Raw genomic sequence first — 14307 nt, 5'->3', positions numbered from 1 at the left:
CATCAGTGTATTCACATTCAACATTAGCAAACAGAAACACACACACACATTTGCTTTTATACCTTGTGAGATTCTAGGATCATGCATATGCCCCATAGGTGCCACATAATATATTGTGGCATTGTCAACACTGTATCGACTTTGTCAACTGTACATACAGTCAAGTGAAATAGTCAGGACACCTCATGAAATCCTCTGTCTTTGTCAATATATTTAGACATATGTACATTTGATATTCAATTAAACAATATTAAAATATGGATCAAATTAATAAAATAAATAAAACTGAAGAAAAAAAAAATAGTTAGGACAACTTATGCCCTAATAGCTGGTATGTCCCCCCTGGGTAGAATAACTTCACTTACATTTTTCCTATAATGATTTATCTATATGTCTATATGTCATTAACTGGGAAGTTTTTTTCCCACCTCTCCATGCAGAATACTTTCAGCTGTGGGACGTTTTTAGAAAGATTTTCTTACATTTTCCTCAGGCGTTCTTTGATATAAGAAAGAATTCTTAGTGGATTCTATCTTGGAGAGCTCTCCAGGCCCTCCTGCAGAAAAGCAGCCCAGAGCCATGGCATTTCCACCTCCATCAGACAAAAGGGGGCAGCTCAGGACATGGGAGATGAGAAGAAAAAAGGAGACAAGGAAGAAAGGGGTTAGGAGTATAAATAGTCTGGTGTAAATCTTAAAATAATAGGGGATCTTGAGCCAAATTAAAGGTTTCTCACACTCACACATCTCTATTACAAACAATGGTTCTTTTATGGCACTGTTCAACCAAACATTTAAAGCACCTTTATTTTAAGAGTGTCCCACATGCATTTATACATGTACATATACATCTATGTGTAAAAACAGTGCTAAACAGACAGAATTCTCAACAGGTAGAAAGAATGTAAAAAAAATGAATAGAGTGAGGAGAGAGCCAAGCTACATTTGTCAAATACACACACACACACATGGTCTTGGCATTAGCAGCTGAGCTTTGCCCTGCAGTGTGTGTGGAGGTGTTGAGGGTGTGAGGTGGAATTGGCAGGTGCAGCTTTGAAATGGTAAGAAGGCCTGTTTATAGATCAGAGGGGATGGAAGAAAAGTGTGAGAAAAATGAGGAGAGGGAGCTGGTGAAGGAAGAGAAAGAGAGGAGCAAAGTGGAATGCGAAAGAGGGGTAGAGCAGATAGAGGTGAAAACAGACAAGAGGGGGGATTGTGAGATTATAACACAAGCAGTATCGGAGGACAACAAGATGAGGAGATTTTAAGGGCTCGTGTCATGGGAAACTGTATTCAGTTCATGGAAAATTTAATTCACTTCATGGAAAACTAAATCTATCGTTCACTCTTCAGTTTATACAGTCTCGACATGGACACTAATCTGCAAGAGCAGCCTTGATTTGCAGTAATTGTTGTTTTAATGTCATAACCATGAATTCACCCAGTCAGCCTAGAGCCTAGTTTAGCTCTGTTCAGTTACTGTGAAAAGTAAAAGAGTGTCCTTACTGCAGACATTCTATTTCAGAAGTATTGGAGCAGATTTGTACCAGCAATCCTCAGATCATAGTGGCAGTGCCTTAGTCCACTGGACCACTCATTTAATATAGGGACTTCTAATAAGGTGTCCAGTGAGTGGAAGTACAAGGTAGGTGTTTATAATAAAATGGCAAGTAACTAGAAGCACAAGGTGGGTATTTCTAATACAGTGGTCAGTGAATTTCAGCAGAATGTAGGTGTTTCTAATGAAGTGGTCAGTGAGTGTATATCAGAAAGGCAGAAAGCTGTAGGAAAGAAAGAGGGGTGAGCAGTGAGAAAGGGGAGCTAGTAACACAAGTAACAAAGGAAAGGACAGGACATTGTCCTGTTCAACCAAACATTCACGGAACGAGAACAGCTATAAATAGCTACACTGCTGTAAATTTGATTTGATTTAAAGATTCGTCTCCGTTTCTCCCGACATCCGAACAGTAATCTTCTCTTTTATGGTTTTTCTCTCGTCTGCTTCCTCTCAGTTTCCGACTGAGCGTGAGAGCACATCGTGCTGTTGGTGTGTAATTTTGTCGGCTCTGCATCAGAGGAGAATCATCCGTGTGGATGGCGTTTGCTTTGCCTTGTAGACAGATCATGTGCTCTTAAGTGTGCTGAATGTGAATGAGTTATGATGCAGATGAGTTGGTAGGATTTTTCAAGGTACTTCAAAGAGTGCAGCTTCTACATTTTTCTGCATCTTAGTTGTTCCCTGATGTCCAATAATATTTGTAATGCACCAAAAACAGGAGTAGTTCATTCTACATGACCATTTGCCAACAGGCTATTTCTGCTGCTATGCCTTTAAGAATTATATATGTAAATGAGATCTGTTCCATTGGCTGCCATGTGTTGCACCTTATTTAATAAGCAGCTCAGGCTAAAATGTGTTACGAGCTGTACAAAACAGAAATAGGCTTTAGCTGCTCCTATTGAATGTGTGGATCCCTTGGCAGCTACAGTGATCCATTTGCTTTGTCTGCAGGACTACATGCTGCATTACTTTGATAGGAAAGGGCTAAACTGCTTTAAGTTGAGTAAGTGGTTATATGTAAATATAGGATTGTGAAGAAGCCCAAACTGCACTGTAAAAAATGAGTAGTTCCTTAAAGAAACTTTAGGTTCTTCCAAGAACTCAGATGTTGCTCTTAGAACTGCCTATAAGAATGTTTAGTATTCCTTATTGCAAAATCTGATTATTCAAAGAACTCATTTGAACTTAAGTTCCTACCAGATCTTCAACTATATCTAGACCCTACTATGAGAATATTCTTGATTTCATCTCACTGAAAGAAAATTTAGCTCTATGCAAAGGCTTTCGTCCTTAAGAATGGGTTCTTCTAAAAACCTTTTCTTGAAGATTTCTTAAAGCACCTTAAGAGGTTTCAAATTGAAGAACCTCCCAAGGGTCCTCAAGAATCTTGTCCTCTTAACATTGTAGGTGTCTGACCAAAGTGACAAATAAAATATAGATGAGACACAACTGCACATGTTAACTCAGGAACAGCAATACATACACATAAACTGGTGGGCAAATACTCATAGTGACCCATAGCTGCCATAAACTGCAACAGTATAGAGACACACATGTGCGCACACACACACACACAGAGGGGAGTGTTATTACCAGTGTAGGTGTGAGTGACATTAATGAGCTGAAGCGGTTTGTGTTTGAGCAGAAGGCCATGAGGCCATGAGGACCAGTGCCTGAACAGTCCAGCAAAACACTATTAGAGTTACTGAACTGAAATCTTTATATCATTATCCAACACCCCAGTGTTTCTCCCAAACAAACACACACACGCACACACACACACACACACACACACACTCAAAGACACTATCACCAAATAATTCATCATACACTTTGCATCACACGTTTAAAAAGGTTAAAGAGTTTATTTAGTCAGGTCAGTTGCTTAAGTTACTTAGTCAGTCACTTGAAATGATAAAAATATATTATATAAAGCATAGATTTTTAAGTTAACTCAACTTAGGTTCTTCTAACTCACATTTTCAGTTCTGCCTGTCAATTTGGTCAACAGTATATATGAAGTATCAAGTTATGTGACTGCTTTGTAAGATTTTTTTTGTAAGATTTGTTTATTCCCATCTGCAGTGTAGAGCTCCCCCATCACATGATGTCTTCAGACTTCAGACTAGGTGTTTTTTTACATTGAAGCACTGAGCCCTTGTTGATATTGGACCTTATGATTTTATACTTGATGAGCAAATAGTCAGACTATTGTGCCACCCTAGAGAGGTATTTTATGTTGTTCTTTTTGTTGTTTTAGTTTATGTTTTTACACAAATAAATATGCATGTCCTCATTGACTTAACTGACCTAAAACTTTAAGAAATGCTTTGTAATCAGTTATATAATCATTTTATTTTGTTCTGATTTTACATTTTTTTTCTATAGATAATCTACAGCTCAGTTGTTGAAGCTTGGTAGATTCCCAATAGAGAATAGGATTCAGATTAGGTAAAGATTTCATAGAATCTGTTACATTTATTTTGAATTTCATTGATATTTAGGTGATTTTTAGTTTTTTTTTTGTGTGTGATTTTACATATCAAAAACAGTCACATGGTTATCTTCCAAGTTCTATTTTTAGAATAGTTTGATTAAGCTTTACATTGTGTCTTTTTGTGGTTTTGATGTATGAGTTTTTTCAGGGTTTCTGGTTCTATGTAGATCTATGTAGAACGTTTCATTGTTCCTTAAAAAAAAAAAAGCTCCCCCTTGTTATGAGTCAATACTACCTATTTAGCATTACCCATTTTGATTAGAGTCTATTGCATTTAACTGCACTTTAAAGTGTAGAGTAGATTTTGGTAAATAAAGTAGATCTGGAAACTCAATATTATGCAGTGGCCACTGTAATGGTTCAATCTGAATATATGTAGAATATAAAAATACTAGATTAACAGCTGGGGCCAAATGTGTTATTATACTTCTATTACCAAAGAATAGCCCCACCAGTTTGTACAGAACTCCATTTAGTTACTGAATAATACACCTTAGTGTGTAATAAGCCTTGGAGTCTTAAGGGGTTAAAATATATTTTTTATAAATCAACATTCTGTGAATTCAAGCAAGTTCAAGCAAGCTTAAAGCATTTGTAAGCATTTGTGAGTGCAGCATGTACATCTCAACCACACACTGTGTTGCAGGTGTGCTGTGTTCTTGTGTCTTGAAACAAAACAGTGTTGTTGTGTGAAAAATTCTTTCCTCTTTCTGCTTTGCTATGGCTGCTTCCTTTCTCAAAGTGGTAGTTTTCCCAGAGCCCAGGCCCAGATTGACCATCACAGGGCAGCACAGACACCCAAACAAACAAAAGCACAAAGATCACATCAGCTCAGGGGTGTCTGAAGCATTTCCCTGTAAATATTTAATGTTCATATTGCAACCTGTGCTTTAGACTACACCATCAAACAGTTTATCTCTCATGTGGTCCCTCTGGATGTTTCCCACAGCAGACAGGACATTAGAACTGTAGGAGAAAGGAGTCTGCATAAAGCAGCTCGAACACTGGCTAGGCCTAGTTTGATATCGTTGATGTAGTACATAAACTCTTTCAAAGTTTCAAAATATATCATTCACTGGTCTCTCTATATGGAAACTAGGTTACAAAAACAGTTGGTTTTGAACTTATCATAGTTGGGATGTCACAAGCAATGAGCACTTTACAGATGCCTGCCCATGTTGGTAAAGTGATGAAACATTGTTCTGTTCCTGTCAGGAAGCAAATGGATCACTGTAGCTCTCAAGCGTGCCCTGTCAAGTTAAGACAAATGTATCTATCTAGGCATTAAAAAAAAAAAACAGAAACCAAAAAATACAAAGTCAAAAAACTATTGCACATAGACTAAATCAGCTATTTATAATGATAACAAGTAATACAATACATGGGCAAGAACAACAGCATATGTAGAATAACATAGAATAGTATATAACCTTACATAAAATCATTCAGATGAATATGGGGCACATAGATTAGACATAGTCATAAGTCAAGACAAGGGAAAGGAGTCCTTAGTCAAGATTTTGTCATCAGATCTTACCTTCAGAGGTGAGATGTGAAGGTGTGGGACAATAAGCAGTCATTTGTAAGTGGACTGGTTGGTCCAGGCCATGTCATGCCTTAAAACCACACAGAAAAAAGGGACCCTTCATAATGTTATTATAGCAGCATGTCTTGTAGTCTGTCACAGTTTTTAGATCACTATTTCGGTATGGCACACTAGAGAAGCTCTCCTGGGGCAGTGTGTCAGAATAGATACATATTTATTAGATTTTGTATAGTGTAATATGTCAGTCTTTTCATATTTGTGGTGTCTGCTGTTTATGTAATGGACAATGGATGTGGAAAGAAGAGAAAGCAGTGCGCTAGAGCAACTCCCCCATTTGCTCTCATTGATCCAAGTGCCTGCTCGTAAATCTGTGCATTTCAGTCACTTAAAACATATTTGAATGTGTGTTTGTCCCACAAACCATGAAACCAGGAATTCCTTCATGTCTATTTTTTGTTTGTTTGTGTTTTTTTCTGGCTTCACTGTAGAAACAGTTAAACATCCAAGGGCAACCAATAAAAGTATATATACCAATTTAGAGTGAATTAACCAATGATTGAATGAGACATTTATTGAATTGCTTAACTAATGAACATAACAGGCCTACTGGTGGACTAAATCAGAATAAACCATTCCCCTGCCAGATAATTCCGTTTCAGCTGAACTGATTCTTCAAATAAGAAGGAAAAACAGAATCCATGCCTAATTACTCCTCTATTTCATGCTTCCACGGCATTTAATTACATGCAAACCTGTAATAATTTGTCTCTTTTTGTGTCCGAGTCAGTGACCCTCTGCACGTGTTTTCTTGCCTGTGTTAGTCCCATCATAAAACCAGTGCATGGCTGCTGAGAATGTTTCATTCCGAGCAGGACTGCCTCGTTGTTGGACCGTGCGCTCGTGGTGGTTTGGTGTCCTGAAAGCTAATAAGACAGCACAGAAACCCTCCTCATGGCAAGGGCTCTCTAACCCACTGCTACCGCTACCATCGCCCCCCTCCCTTTCCTTTTTATTGAAGAATCTGTCGGTGACAGTCATCGCGCATTTCCGCAAGTTTCTGCTAAAGCGCGGCAGGGGAGGGAGAGGAGAGGTGGGCACGAGGGCAGAAAGCAGACGGAGTCGTCGCCCTAGGTAAGTAAATTGGCAATAAATTACACTGAGAGAGAAAGAGGGGGGGAGAGAGACGGGGGTGAATGAGCGACCCAGAGAGAGAGAGAGAGAGAGAGAGAGAGAGAGAGAGAGAGAGAGAAAGCTAGAGAGGGGGGAGAGCGAAAGCATCCGGTAAGAAGGCAGCTGCTTAGCCTTGTGAACCGACAGTGCTATATTTCCAACTACTTGTTCGTTATTTACGAGCGATTTCTATCCATGTAATTCCCCTCGAGACTTCTATGTTTTACATGTCATTGCATAAGACATCCGTTGGATTTTGAGAGATGTGAAAAAAGAAGAAAAGACCCTCGTGGATTTTCTCCGTGTGGATTTTAATAGGGATCGTTCAGCACCCTGGACAGCGCCTGGCGGTTTGAGCTGCTGCTGCTGCTGCTGCTGCTGCTGCTGCTGTTTCAGATTTTTCTTCAGCCAGTTCCCCAACATCTCTGCACGGTAGAGGTAAAATATCCTGCTTTCTGGCTTATTCTCACTCTTCTCTTCCATTCCCCCAAATCTGAGCACACAGGTATTTTATTAAGCATGTAAAACCTCCTCGGTTAGTGAGGTAATGAAATGTGCTGTATGTTATTAGAATTACTCAACCTGAAGCTAATTTGCTGAAAGAGCAAATGGGATAAAATCTAGTGGGAAATACTTGCCACAGCCTATTTAAGAAACTTCAGGAACTGTCTTACCTTTTCTTATCTTTTTGTATTGTTTACTGCTGTTTCAAACCAAGGTTGATTTTGATATGCTGCAGTACTTTTAGCTTTCAGTGTTTCTGAGTGTCTTGCACATGGAGGCTGCACATTTCCCCTTTCGCTGCTCCGCATAGGGGTTTACTACGTAAAATCATGCAGCACATATCAGTTGATTTATTGAGGCACAGTGCTCAAAGTGGTCCAATGGAGTATTCGAATAGAGAGAGAGAGGGGGGGGGGGGGGGCAGAGAGGCTAAGGCAAAGTATGCTACTAAAAATAAAGATGCCAAAAAGATTTTTTTTACCCAATTCATAAAAAAATGCCTCACACATCATGTTTAGAAAAAATAATCTGTAAAACCCTGTAAAACTTTAGTGAACCAAATTCCATTAAAGAAACATTTTTGTAAAAGGAAGGTGTGAGGAACCTCTTTAGAGTTCCTAATGTTATGGTCCTACACAGTTAACTACACCTGCATAGACTAGCTAAAGTGATTAACATTTTTTATTCTGCATCATAATATATTTATAATATATTGAAAATGCTATGTATTCTGGGTTAGCTCAGGGTTGTCTAGTGTAGATTATGAGTCTCCAAATTTGTGTGTTTACTTTTTCTCCCAGACTGCCATCATTAACCTCAGTAATGTTTGATAATGATCTGAGGTCAGAGCTTAAAATCACAAAAAATTGCAAAGCAAGGGAAATCCAGAAGCAGCATTAAGAAAGCAACCCGAGGCAGTGGTTGTGCTGGTGTGGGTTGGTTTTTACTGTATTTTCTAATGTCACACAGAGGGGTTCCAATACTGAAGAGTTTAACTCCAAAACCCTGCACAGCCTATCAATTTACAATTTTGTTAATACATTATTGCACATAAATTACACACATTTTAAACGCCATAATGGCAAAGTGAATTATGATATATCACCAAAATATCTTGCATGTGAAAGTTTACACCTAACAAATATGACTGTATTACGTGCATCATTCTGTTACAAATGTATGAATTAATGATTAGTGCAGAAATGTCCATGCTTCCCTAGATCATTAATAAAAACTAGATCATTAATGTGTTCATGAATGTCACTGACCTATGTTGTCATATGTAGTGAATATGTAGCTGCCATATGTAGTGAAAGGACAAACCACTGCCTTTGCATCATTTGGTGCTGAAAATGAGCAGGTACTAAGTGACTATTGAAAACTAATCTGCTTGGATTTGGTCTGGATGGATTTAGTCTAGATGAATTTGTTATAGTTGGATTTTATCAAAATCCAGCCATGGTGGATTTACCCTGGCTTGAGTTTCTTCTTTTCTTCTTCTTTTTTTGTCTTTTGCCTTTTCTCTTCTTTCTGTAGACAATTAACAGCTGAATTCAATTCTAATCTTTTGGACACTAACAGTGACAGTCAGTGACTGTAAAAGGACAATTAGTGTACCTTGGACATGTTAATGACTACATTTTGTGTGCAATTTGTCTATCAAACAATACTGTTTTACAGAGTAAAAGGACAGTTACTCAAGGCTTTAATAGCAGCACTGAATCCTCTGCATAAGCAACCACCTAACCAACTAAACAAAATATTGGATACCCAATACTGGACAGTCATTTGATTCAGTTAGTTTGGTCTGGTTGTATTTGGGCTGCTTGGAACTGTTCTGGCAGTACTTGATATGGTTGGATTTGTTCTGGCAGTACTTGATCTGATTGGATTTGTTCTGGCAGTACTTGATCTGGTTGGATTTATTCTGGCTGTACTTGTTCTGGCTGTACTTGATCTGGTTGGATTTGTTCTGGCTGTACTTGATCTGGTTGGATTTATTCTGGCTGTACTTGATCTGGTTGGATTTATTCTGGCTGTACTTGTTCTGGCTGTACTTGATCTGGTTGGATTTGTTCTGGCTGTACTTGATCTGGTTGGATTTATTCTGGCAGTACTTGATCTGGTTGGATTTATTCTGGCTGTACTTGATCTGGTTGGATTTGTTCTGGCTGTACTTGATCTGGTTGGATTTATTCTGGCTGTACTTGATCTGGTTGGATTTATTCTGGCTGTATTTGGTCTGGATTTATTTGTTCTGGATGGATTTGTGCTGGCTGTACTTGATCTGGTTGGATTTGTTGTGGCTGTACTTGATCTGGTTGAATTTGTTCTGGCTGTACTTGTTCTGGCTGTATTTAGTTTGGTTGGATTTGTTCTGATTATATTTGGTGTATTTTGGTTTGCTTGGATTTGTCATGCCTGTATTTGCTCTGGTTGGATTTGTCCTGCCTGTATTTGCTCTGGTTGGATTTGTCCTGCCTGTATTTGCTCTGGTCGGATTTGTCCTGCCTATATTTGCTCTGCTTGGATTTGTCCTGCCTGTATTTGCTTTGGTTGGATTTGTCCTGCCTGTATTTGATCTGCTTGGATTTGTCCTGCCTGTATTTGCTCTGCTTGGATTTGTCCTGCCTGTATTTGCTCTGCTTGGATTTGTTCTGGCTGTATTTTGGATGTTTTTTTTTTTTTTACCTTTGTTATATCTCCAGCCTTTTCTGTCTTTCATAGACCCATATGATAAAATAACTGTTAGGAGCGCAATTCAGGGATAATCATTTGGACACTGTGTGAGGAGATCAAGGAGAGAGTAAGGTGAATAAAAGTGAGCAAATGAGTGAGTGCATGAGTGAGCAAATGATATTGTATTGCTAAAATATACCCAAAAAGTACTAATATCCACTAAATGCATTTCACCACAGGTACAGGTACAGGTAAAATACAAAAATAAACCTCAACTGGCTCTGCCACAAACTAGGACGTTATTCAGCATATGGTGCATGTGCTATCTATTTACTGATGTTCCTGGAAGTGTCACAGTTTAAAACAGCTTGATATCATTAAAACTGGTAACCACTCAATCCCCGATGACTAAGTGATTATTTCATCCTTGCCACCACTCCCTGGTCATCACAACATTTATCTAATTTATCTAATTTATTGTTTTTAAAAGAATTAGAATAGGCTTTCAGTTGAGAAATGCCTGTACTTTCTGCATAGACTCATACATGCCAAAGAGAGCCAGTAATATTATTTCAGTCTGCTCAAAAAGTCTGATTCATTTATTTATGAAAACATCATGAGATTGAAATGGGTGCTTTGCTTGCAAAACTACGCATTTTATACCCAAGGCAATATCCCACCCTTTTCTTTCCCCAAATTGAGATGGAATAAATTGCACATAAATGTGTTGCTTATATTGCTTAAACTGTAATAGAAAATATCCTCCTGGTTCTGTGTTTAATGGGTTTGGAGATGGAATTTCATTTCATCTTCTACTGTCTGAATTCTGCCTCAAGTTTTTGTTTTATTCTTAAAGCAAAGACCAGAAAGACAAGAAAGCAGTCTGCAGAAAGTTGATTTTGTTGTTTCTGACAAAAATAAAACTAAAAATATCCCAGTGAAAATGAAAAAAGGTTCCAACAGTATTTAGTTTACTAAGTCATGTAGAAAGTAATGAAAGAACTGCTGCTGTTTTCAGACCGATGTTGTGAGCTTGATCAGATGTGTCACTGCATAGTGAGAACTGCCTTAACCCCTTAAAAAGCCTCTGGCCTAGCGAAGGGCCAAAAGTGTTATTACAAAATTACAAACTTCTATCAGCAAAGAACAATTGAAAAAAACAATTGCTTGACTAATAAAACAGCTAAAACTACTTTTGGATGCCACTACTTGTGCAGCATATGTAAACGTGTTCCAAATGGACTGCAGCTTAGTTTCCATTAGTGTGTGCACTGTAGGGTTCACATGTAACTCTTCTTTTTAGGAAATTCATTTGGCAGGTGTCATGGGCCCTTTAAATGATGCCTTTTTAAAGGCCATTGGGTTAATAACTAGAAGTAACTACCGCTGAATCAATCAGAATAGTGACTGCTTACATTATTTATGCAGTGCCTGTCCTGAAATGAAACAAAGGTCAAATATGAGTGGGTAAGGGGAGTGGGACACTAATAATATTAGAGCCATTTCAAATTTCAGCCATGCACTCAAAAAGTAATAGCTGTCATAACAAAATCAAGAAAATTCCTATTCATGTGAGGTGGCCCCAACATCAATATGTTTAACCAGGTTAAAGGGGGCAAACTGCTTAAATATTGCATTCACTACAGGACAAAGGTCTACAAATATTTTATAATGAATTGATTTTGCCAACAATCAACATGCCTCCTGGAACCAAAGCAGTGCTGTAGTCTTGCTCTTACTGTAGTCTATGGGAAAATATATACTTTTTTAACGCTGCCTTACACTATGGAGTTCAGATTCTTTCCACTAGTGTAATACACCTGATTGATCATGATAGGAGAATCAGGTGGATCCAATTAGTGCTACAATAAACCTCTGCAGCAGAATCAGCAGCAGCTAAAATCATAAACCATCAGTTACTGCACACGCTATTACTGCACACATGGCAGACACACTGTTCTGGATTACATAACTGTCTGTTCTCTCCTGCCAAAATCAACATTTCCAAGTTTTCTACAAAAGTAAGTGTTACTTCCAAACCTGGGGTCTGCTTTGTGTTTCTGAAACTCACTCCATGATGATGTGAGGTGATTAGAGGCACACATTTCTCATCTGTGTAGCCCAGAACCCAATCAGCTTCCTTTGATAGACTTATTTGAGGCCTAAAGTACAGCTGGATCTCTCCATCTCTCTTTCTCTATTGACTCATTGAAGAATGAAGGAGGATGGATGATACTCACCCCAATCAGGGGTCATGCTGTGTGTGAGGAGATATTGACTGTTCTTAATTGCTGTGTGTGTGTATGAGTGTGTGTGTGGGGGGGGTGGTGCTTAGCCATTGAGTTTTTTTATGGCTATTGTTGTATGTTCTTGGACCATATATATTCTGTTAAAATTAATTTCACATCTGTATCCTACATTTTACCATTTTGTTCCCTGCTTACTGACTCTCTCACTCTTTACTATTCATTTTCACTCGGCGTCTCTTGGCCTCTTTAAATACGCTGTGGAGTTAAAACCTTGCCTGATGTAAAGACTTCCATTCTAATCAATAGTGAACTGGCAGGGCTCATGGATAGCTGCTGTAGTGCTCAGGAATGAAGACAGGATGGAAGAGAATAATCTGCAGATTCTGCAGCACACGAAATAACAGCACATGAATGAAGCACAGCTCAGCACACACAAACACAGAATCAGGGTGCAATATCAGGACATATATCCTATTCATATTGTATATACTGATCTGCCATGACATTAAAACCACCTGCCAAATACTGTGTATTAGGTTGCCTCAGTAGCAGTACTGACCCATTGAGGCATCAAACTTCACCATACCTCTGAAGATGTCCAGTGGTATTTGGCACCAGTGTTAGTTAGCAGCAGATTCTTGAAGTCCTATACTTTGTGAGGTGGGATCTCCATGGATTGCCCCTTAGGCGCCCATGACCCTGTCGCTGGTTCATTGGTTGTCCTACCTTTTATTCCACTTTTGGTAGGTACTAATCACTGCACACCAGCAGAACAGTTTTGGAGATGTTCTGACCCAGTCGTCTAGACATTACAATCTGGTCCTTGTTAAAGTGTCTCAGATTCTTATGCTTGGCCATTTTTTCTTCTTTTAACAAATCACCTTCAAGACCTAACTGTTCACTTGATGTCTAATATGAAGAGCCCACCCATTTGCCAGGTGCCACTGTACTCAGATAATCAATGTTATTGATTTAACTTGTAGTGGCGTTATGGCAGAAAGGTGAATATGCATGTCTAAAAATACACACATTTGACCAAACTGGTAAATTTACAGTGAAATAGCAAACACCTTGTGATATGAACTGGGATGTTCTTCATGCTGAACTGTAAAACTGGAAACACAAAAAAAAGCAGTGACTGAAATATTGAATGTTTTAAATGTTTACATCAGTTGCATTTGTATAAAATATACTCTATCGGCACATGTTTTATCTCTGAGTTGACAACCTTTTGGCAGTGACTGTAATAATATATATTTTATTCATGTTGAGCTGATGTACATATCTGAATCAAATACATTTAGAGCTTGTATTTATTTAACACTGTAACAGTGTGTGTCCTGTTGCATTTATGCATAGCAACACAATATATATAATCAGCAGAGTAATGTGAATTATTTATGTTTATATATGTTTTATTGCAGCCACAAAATATCCAATACACTTTCATGAAGACAATGTTTCATAAAAATGAATCTTTGCCCTGCATGGCCTGAAGTACTGTTGTTGTTCAGAGATATCCCAGCAAGAAGGGAAAAAAAATCTACATTTGGTTTAAAGAATGCTGAATCAGGTGGAGATGTAAAACCCAACATGTCCCTCCCACACACTCTGCTTTTATGGTGATGTTAAATTCTGACTTATCTACACTCTGCAATGGTTCAATGGAATGGAGCAATGCCATAGAGGAACTTTGTTTGGTTCTGTAAAGAGCCCTGTTTATAAAAGAGATATGTGAGGGTGAGGAACCTTTTAATTGGTAATGAAGGGAAAATGGCCATTACATCAAGTGGAGGTTCCTCAGACCTTTAAAATGTGGTACACTCACATTTTTGGTTGTTATAAGTGTTAGTAATTCATTATTTATAATAATAATTAAAAAAATAGTCATAGACTGTTGAGACAGCAAGGAATATCAAATCAAACAGGCCATGCTCCTTTCTGAACAATAAGAGCTCCTATTTGGCCAGGGTTAAATGGTATTGTATTATTAACAGGTATCTGCTGAAGCTGACAGATAGGACACTGACCTCCCTATCAGTCAGTGTCCTACCTGTCAGCTTGAGCAGACAAAAGTAAGATCAGTGACCAGCAAATGTTTA

General features: G+C 38.3%; 1 protein-coding gene across 2 annotated transcripts in view; it reads left to right on the top strand.

Annotated features, from left to right (window-relative positions):
• The first annotated feature begins 6662 nt into the window (after positions 1-6662).
• The window catches only part of tmem121ab (transmembrane protein 121Ab), a 66491-nt gene continuing 58846 nt past the window's right edge, over positions 6663-14307 (top strand). The window contains exons 1-2 of one of the 2 annotated variants that reach the window (XM_072656604.1): positions 6663-6734; positions 7092-7211. The gene's annotated coding sequence lies outside the window, so the exon portion shown is untranslated. The remainder of the gene's footprint in view (positions 6735-7091; positions 7212-14307) is intronic. The other variant, XM_072656605.1, reaches the window with a different exon arrangement.

The sequence above is a fragment of the Salminus brasiliensis genome, chromosome 1, assembly GCF_030463535.1.
Source record: "Salminus brasiliensis chromosome 1, fSalBra1.hap2, whole genome shotgun sequence".
NCBI classification, from domain to species: domain Eukaryota; kingdom Metazoa; phylum Chordata; class Actinopteri; order Characiformes; family Bryconidae; genus Salminus; species Salminus brasiliensis.
The sequence above is the reverse complement of the archived record's forward strand: the minus strand, read 5'-3'. Positions and strand labels throughout refer to the sequence as shown.